Genomic DNA, 7,087 nt, shown 5'->3' with positions numbered 1-7,087 from the left:
AATTATAAAAGATGATGAAAATCCTTAAAACTATAAAACTTATATAGTTTATATACCTACTTTATCTTTTAAAATTAAGGTTTTGACTAAATTATTAAAAAAGACAATTTCTATGAGGATATAGAAGAAAAAAAATGTTTTAGGAAAATAAAAGGGGAAAATAATTTTTTTTGTTTTAAAGTAATGTATAATTACAATGGAATAATGAATTTTAACACTGTTTATGTTAAATTGAAAAAAATTATTTACAATTTAGAATCAATAATAAAAATAATCATAATCTCTGAATCAAATTATCTGCAAATTTATTTGTTCAATAGGAATTTAATAACTTGGAGAATATGACTTTAGTCACTTGGAGACTTTAAATCAACTTCCATTGCCCCCATTACAAAAATGTAAAGAAAGGCTAATTTCCAAAAATAATTTAGTATTGATTCAATTCACCTTCAGTAAAAATTTTAAACTACTGACAGAAGTAGGTTAAAACTGTCTGAGTGGTTTAACTTACATATATCAATTGGATCAATAAAAGAAAATAGATGGCAACTGAAGACAGATTTTATTCATTACAGAGAATGAATAATATCAGAAGGATCACAAAATATGTTCTGATCATTGTTTTTATGAAGGAGTTAGTATGAAACCAGTATTTTAAAAATCAAAGTAGTTTTGTACATTTTAAATGCAACTGAAAGAACTTCCTGGGCCATTGTATTCACAAAAGAAGAAAAAAGAAATCTTTTAGCATATGAAAGAGCAGTTGAACTTGGATATGTATCATATAATTGGGAACTTCTAAAGAGAATTTGACAGGAAAAAAAAAAAAAACTTAATGAACAAAGAGAAAGCACAATCATTTACAATTGGAATATATGATATAATATATTCTCAAGATATTGTATCAAAGCTGATAATCTATGCAACTCCTCTCAAAATTCAAATTCTACCTCTAAAACATGATTCTTATTAATGCTTAAACCACAGCCTGAAAATTGGAAAGGAAAAAACTATAAACAGTATCTTTCACTTTTGTTTCCAGTATCATTTTAAATAAAAAAAAAAAAAAAAAAAAAAAATCTTTCTTTTTTATTTAGTTAAAATTACTTTTTAAAAAATCGTCTACCTCATTATTATTCATTGTAACTAAAAAGAATTTAAATTAAGTATGTTAAATGTATGTGTTATTCTTTGTTTTTTTATTAATTTTTTAAAAATTTTATGAAGTAAAAAAAATTATATGCTTTCCTCCCTTTCTCTCTTTTATCTTTATACTTTTTCTGCCTCTTTATAACATTAGCATATAAGATCATACAGTTTTTTTATATGAATACAATTAATTGAAAAATAAATAACCATTGTGGATATTTATCCTTAAAATTAGATACCTGAATGCCATCACTAATCAACTCGCACTAAAAGAAAATTTTACTTTTGAAGAAAAATAATTATTTTGGGAATAAAAGAAACCTTGGTTAATGCTTCAGAAGAAAATTTCATAATTTCCAAATGTATTTTTTGAAGTTTTAAATACTAAATCTGAATGATGAAATGGTATTTTAACAAAATTTCGAATATGGCTGTGTTAATTTACCTAAGCATTTTTATTGAACAAATAAAATATCTTGAAGGGTACGAGAAATTGTGTTGTTTCAAGATGTCATAAGGAATTGTTTACCTCGTTTGTAGATTTTTCAGCTACTACTGCAAACATAATATTCCATTTTTTTTTCAAAGATTATTGTTATCAAATAATATTATTGCTGTCATACTTTTTTTTTTTTTTTTTTTTTTGTAATCACTATATTGCATACAAACAAACGCGTAATGTTGAGTGACAGAAAAAACAAGTTTAAATTAATGACAAAAGAATAAATCCATCTTTACTTGATTAGTTAAATTTTGATAGTCTTGGGAATGAAATGAATTTTATTACAATAATAAAAATTATTGTAGAAATACATTCTAAAATATTTTTTTAGTTTATTTATATTAAAAAGACAATTGTATGATAATGAAATTGATATCAATAAAAGGATTTTGATATTAAGTTTGGAAAATGGTGTTAGTATCATTTTTGCAGAATAATATATTTGGGAATTATAAGAGGAAAACATCAACATTTTTTTTAGTTAAAATTATAACTGGAAATTTTGATGCATTGCATCAAAGCACACGCTTTCATCTTTTAAAGCATGTTTAATAGATTTTCAGTTTCTGGAAGCGTCTTTTAATTCATGTTAAAGTATAGATAAATATATGAACAACTATATATTTCTTCAGTAAGATTGAAATTACAATTGCATATCTGTATATTGACCTAATGTTATTCTTTGATTTGATATCCACCGGAATGCAGCATCTTGTAAAATTTTTATTCATCTACTATTCTATTTAAAAGTGAAGGTTTTTTTTTTTATCAAATAATTTTAATAAACATCATTTTGATATTTTTCTCTTTTTTCTTTAGCATTTTAATCATCAAAATAAAATTGCTTAAATGTAGTTTCTCAAAGAAAGCTTATTTGCAGAAAAGTATTTCTTAGATAGCGCAGTAACCGATGCTTTTATGAGCATAAAGAAAGAAAAATAGATACTTATGACAGTTCTGTAATTGATTTTTCCACTTCCATCTACTTATCTATCTCTGCTGCTTTTGAAAAGCTACCCCAATTTGCTTACGGCAACAAAACCACCGGGTGGTGGTAAGCAGATGCGCTCTTATCTAGTATCATATGTGCTAAAGTTGTAGGATTAACGGAATTTAATTACCTTTTAGAGAAAACTTGGTAAACAGTTAGAAAAGCTGTAGGGAATGCATATTTCTCATTCTTATAATGTGAGTGACTAATGGATAATGATTCTTTTTTATGGGATAATCAACATTTTTCCCACGCGAAACTTGATAATTACACTTTAACCCATGCCTGGAGATGGGAAAATTCAGTGAACTCATGATCTAATTTCTTTCAAACAAATGCCTTCATTTTATAAAGGCAAATGAATAAATTTTTATTGAATTAAAAAAAGGCAAATTAAGGAATAATTAAACAGACAGTTATTTGTTTACACAAATGATATAACAAAGTATTTGACATTCGCATTGGTCTGTGAATATCCATTTTGAACGGATGATTTTTAAGTAAAGTTGATTAAACTGAATCTATTTTTCCCTTGTAGCATATAAATATTACAAACGATAAAGAATATTGGAATTATTATTACGATTTATTTCTTATTTAATACTTTTTTATCGATGTATTTTAGTCAGTTTTTGAGTTCGCTGTTTTGAGCTGCATTTTAATATAGTTAATGTTTTGATAGCAATAATGGACAAAACCATTTTTTATACAACCATATCGAATGAGTTTTATTTCAATTTATAGTATGTATAAATATATATATATATATATAGAGAGAGAGAGAGAGAGAGATTAATTAAAATTATAGTTGTAAATTTTGATAAATTGCCTAAAAGTACACATTTTTATCCTCTAAATCACGTTTGCTAAATGTTAAGCTTTGGGGCTGCAGTCTGTCTTGTAACTCATGTTAACATATAGATAAACACATTAATAATTATATTATTCTTCAGTAAGACTGAAATTACGAACGGGTATCAGCATCTTACTCTAACGTTATTCTGTTGATTTAATATTCATTAAAAAGGACCGAGAAGAGCTATTTGGAAGGCAGCATATAGCAAATTTTTTATTATTTTTATTAATCTGCTTAATGATGAAATTTTTAACCAAAAAATTTTAATAACATGAGTTTTATATTTTCCCCTTTCTTGTTTGGTATTGTATTCATCAAAGAAAGAAATCTCTTAAAAGTAGCTTCTCAAATAAAGGCAATCGTTTGCAAAAATAAATTCAAGTTAAAATATCGATTTTTATTTATTCTTTTATTATTATTTTTTTATTGGGCTCAATTTTTCAGTCGGTTGATATGTCTAATTTTTCTGAAAAGGATGTTGCATTATTTACAAAAATTTTAACATGATTAAATTTATAGATTGGATGTTGTCTCTGAATTAAGTTAGAACATTTATAAGGCAAAAACATATTCGAGATTTCTGAAGGCTAGACCGTTCGGCCGAAAGTTGGTTCGTAATTTGAATAATAAATGTTCACTAAGAAAAGTTTTTAAAATTGCAAATGGGTTTTTTTTCTTTAAAAATTTATTGACGTTTTAACCCTTCGTCTCAATAACTTCGGAGCCTATTGTTGCATAGAAGTCATTCTTATGCCATTTTAAAATTCAAAATATTAATTATTCAGTGATATCAATTTTATTTCTGTGTAATTTCTTTTCATATTTTAATTAAATATTTGAAAATATTTTAAAGAATATTTTATAATAATACTTTCTAGTACCTTTGTTACAGGGTTGGTCTTAGAAAACGCGAGGCCCAGTCTGAAACTATTTTCTATAATACTTATTTCTAGACAATTTTTACCAGTTATATAAAATAACTTTTGTAAAAAAAAAACACTTTTTAAAAGATATTCTAATTAGTGAATTAAAAGTAGATTTTTAAAAATTTTAATTGATTTTTTAAAAATTTTTAAATCATTGTTACTATTTCCCTTTGGCAACTAGCTGGTTTGCCTAGAATCAACATTTGCTTTTCAATGAAATATTTTATGTAACTTGCTCTCTTAATAGATTCTCAAGCAAAATGTTTTTAAGCTTCAAATTTTTATAAACATATCACCGATACTTTTATAGAAGCCTTTCCTTATTCTAATCGTTTTTCGATGCCTTTCTCTAATTTTCTATGAGCTCCCGTAAAATGTAAACTTGAAATTGAAGCCGGAATTGATAAAACTTCAATAAATACATTTTTTTTAAAACCAAACACGTCTTTAAAAAATATATGAGTTCAGAATTAATATATAATTTGTATTACAGAATATTTACATATTTTATGAATTAAATAAAAACATAATTCAATAATATTTTCTTTGGCCTCGTCATAAAATTTTATTTTTAATTTTGCTTTCTAAAAGATTTAAATGACGTAATATTTTATTTTATTTCAATTAAAAAAGTACTTCTGTAAACGATTATGAAGTCTAAATTTTATACGATCCTTCAGACCTAGGAATCCTATTCAGTAAAATAATCTTGACCATCTAACGTTTCCATCTTTGCGGCAAATCTGCCCGAGTTATAAAGCCTTGAATATCCTTATTTTAGGACAATCAAAAATGTAATTATTTTAGATTGATCAATCTTGGGGAAACTCAGGGCACTGATTTTGTATCTTCGAGGCAGTCAATAGAGTTCCGCGTTTTTATAAAACAGTGACATTCAAATTGTCATAATTCACTCAGTTTTGGTCACATAAGGGCGAACTTTTTTTTATATAATATAACAAAATATATATAGAAAAATTATTAAAAGCATGTCTCATATTTAAGTCAACTCAACATGGGAAAATAAACCAAACCTTCATATCTTGGTCATATCAGTGGGAAAAGACTAAGATGAAGTATTAGGAGCAACAATATAAATGGTTTCAGTTTCTCTTCAGTAATAAAATACAATGTTGTAAAATAAACTTAAAAAATTTTAAAAAATAAAAAAAAATTATATGGCAAAAAATTTTTTATCATTAAAAAGATAATGTTTTGAATTTTAAGATGCTGTACAAATTGTTTTTCTGCTATAATATTTTCAGAGATTATTGCAAAAACACCAAAATTTCACAAATTTTAATTAACTGAAAATTCAAAAAATCCCACCGAAATTTCAAATTTCCGCACTGAATATATGTGCAAAATTTGGTTGTTATAGATCAAACGATTTTCCCTGTACAGTACCAATACAAACACACACAAATTTATCTTTATAATTAGTGCAGATTATATGAATGTAGTGACGAGCGCCTGTTGGCGAGCGCCATCTGCTGGTTGTTAGACGGAGTTGACGCTGGTTAGACGGAGAGCAGATCAGACGGATCTGGACGAGAGAAAAGACGTGGCAGATCAGATGGATCTGGACGAGAGAAAAGACGTGTCAGATCAGACGGATCTGGACGAGAGAAAAGACGTGTCAGATCAGACGGATCTGGACGAGAGTGTAGACGTGTCAGATCAGACGGATCTGGACGAAGTAAAGACGAGACGAGACGCGACGTATTCGACGAAATCTACTGAATGTTCAATTCTTTTATGTTAATGTATATATATCCTAAATGTCCTAATCGTCCTAAATGTGCGTTCTAAAATAGTAGTGATTTCTGAGTCCTACATGCATTATGTAATTTAAAAATAAATTGGTTTTTTTTTTTTTCTCATATTCAGTACCGGATGACACTACTCATGTGAAATTAAAAATTAAGTAAATTGACAAGTTAATTTCTAGCAAAATTATGTATAGTCATAGATAATACAAACGTGTAGTGCAATTTTGAACTGTGTCACTTGAGAGGGTGAATAAAAATTCCATAACAAAACTTCATCTTTACATACATTAAATGCATTATCTACTAATAATAAAGCGTATTATTAGTAGAGCGATCTCTACTAATAATAAACATGAATATGTGTTTGTGCGTCTGTATATCTGGGTGTTGACGCTCTATTAATCAAACCGTAAGACATATAGCTACCAAACTTAGTACGCACTTACTATGTTGGACGGTTAAAATGTGCACTTCGGAGCAATTTTTTAAAATTTCATTTAGAATTTTAATATAATTAAAAATTAAGCAAGTTCTTGATGTTTTTTCCCCTCGATAACTTTCGAAAATATTACAGTATAAATGTTATTTTTATATATTCAGAATTTTTTTTCTATGATTGTAATTTTTTGCAGTATAAATATTTTTTTCATGTTTAATCAGTTTTCTAAAAATATTTTAGGCACATTTTCCAGCAAAAATCTTAAGAATTCTGAGCAAATATTAAGCGTATCAAGAATAATTATACAAAAGCATAAGAATTCTTGATGAACACCAAAGTTATTATTAAATTTGCAAAAAAATGTTCAGTTTTCGTTTTACTGTGCGAATTATTATTCTGTCCTTTAAAAAAATTATGACTGGCAAAGCTGATCTCAGGAAAGTAAGCAATAT

This window comes from Argiope bruennichi, chromosome 6 (assembly GCF_947563725.1).
Source record: "Argiope bruennichi chromosome 6, qqArgBrue1.1, whole genome shotgun sequence".
NCBI lineage: Eukaryota > Metazoa > Arthropoda > Arachnida > Araneae > Araneidae > Argiope > Argiope bruennichi.
The sequence above is the reverse complement of the archived record's forward strand: the minus strand, read 5'-3'. Positions refer to the sequence as shown.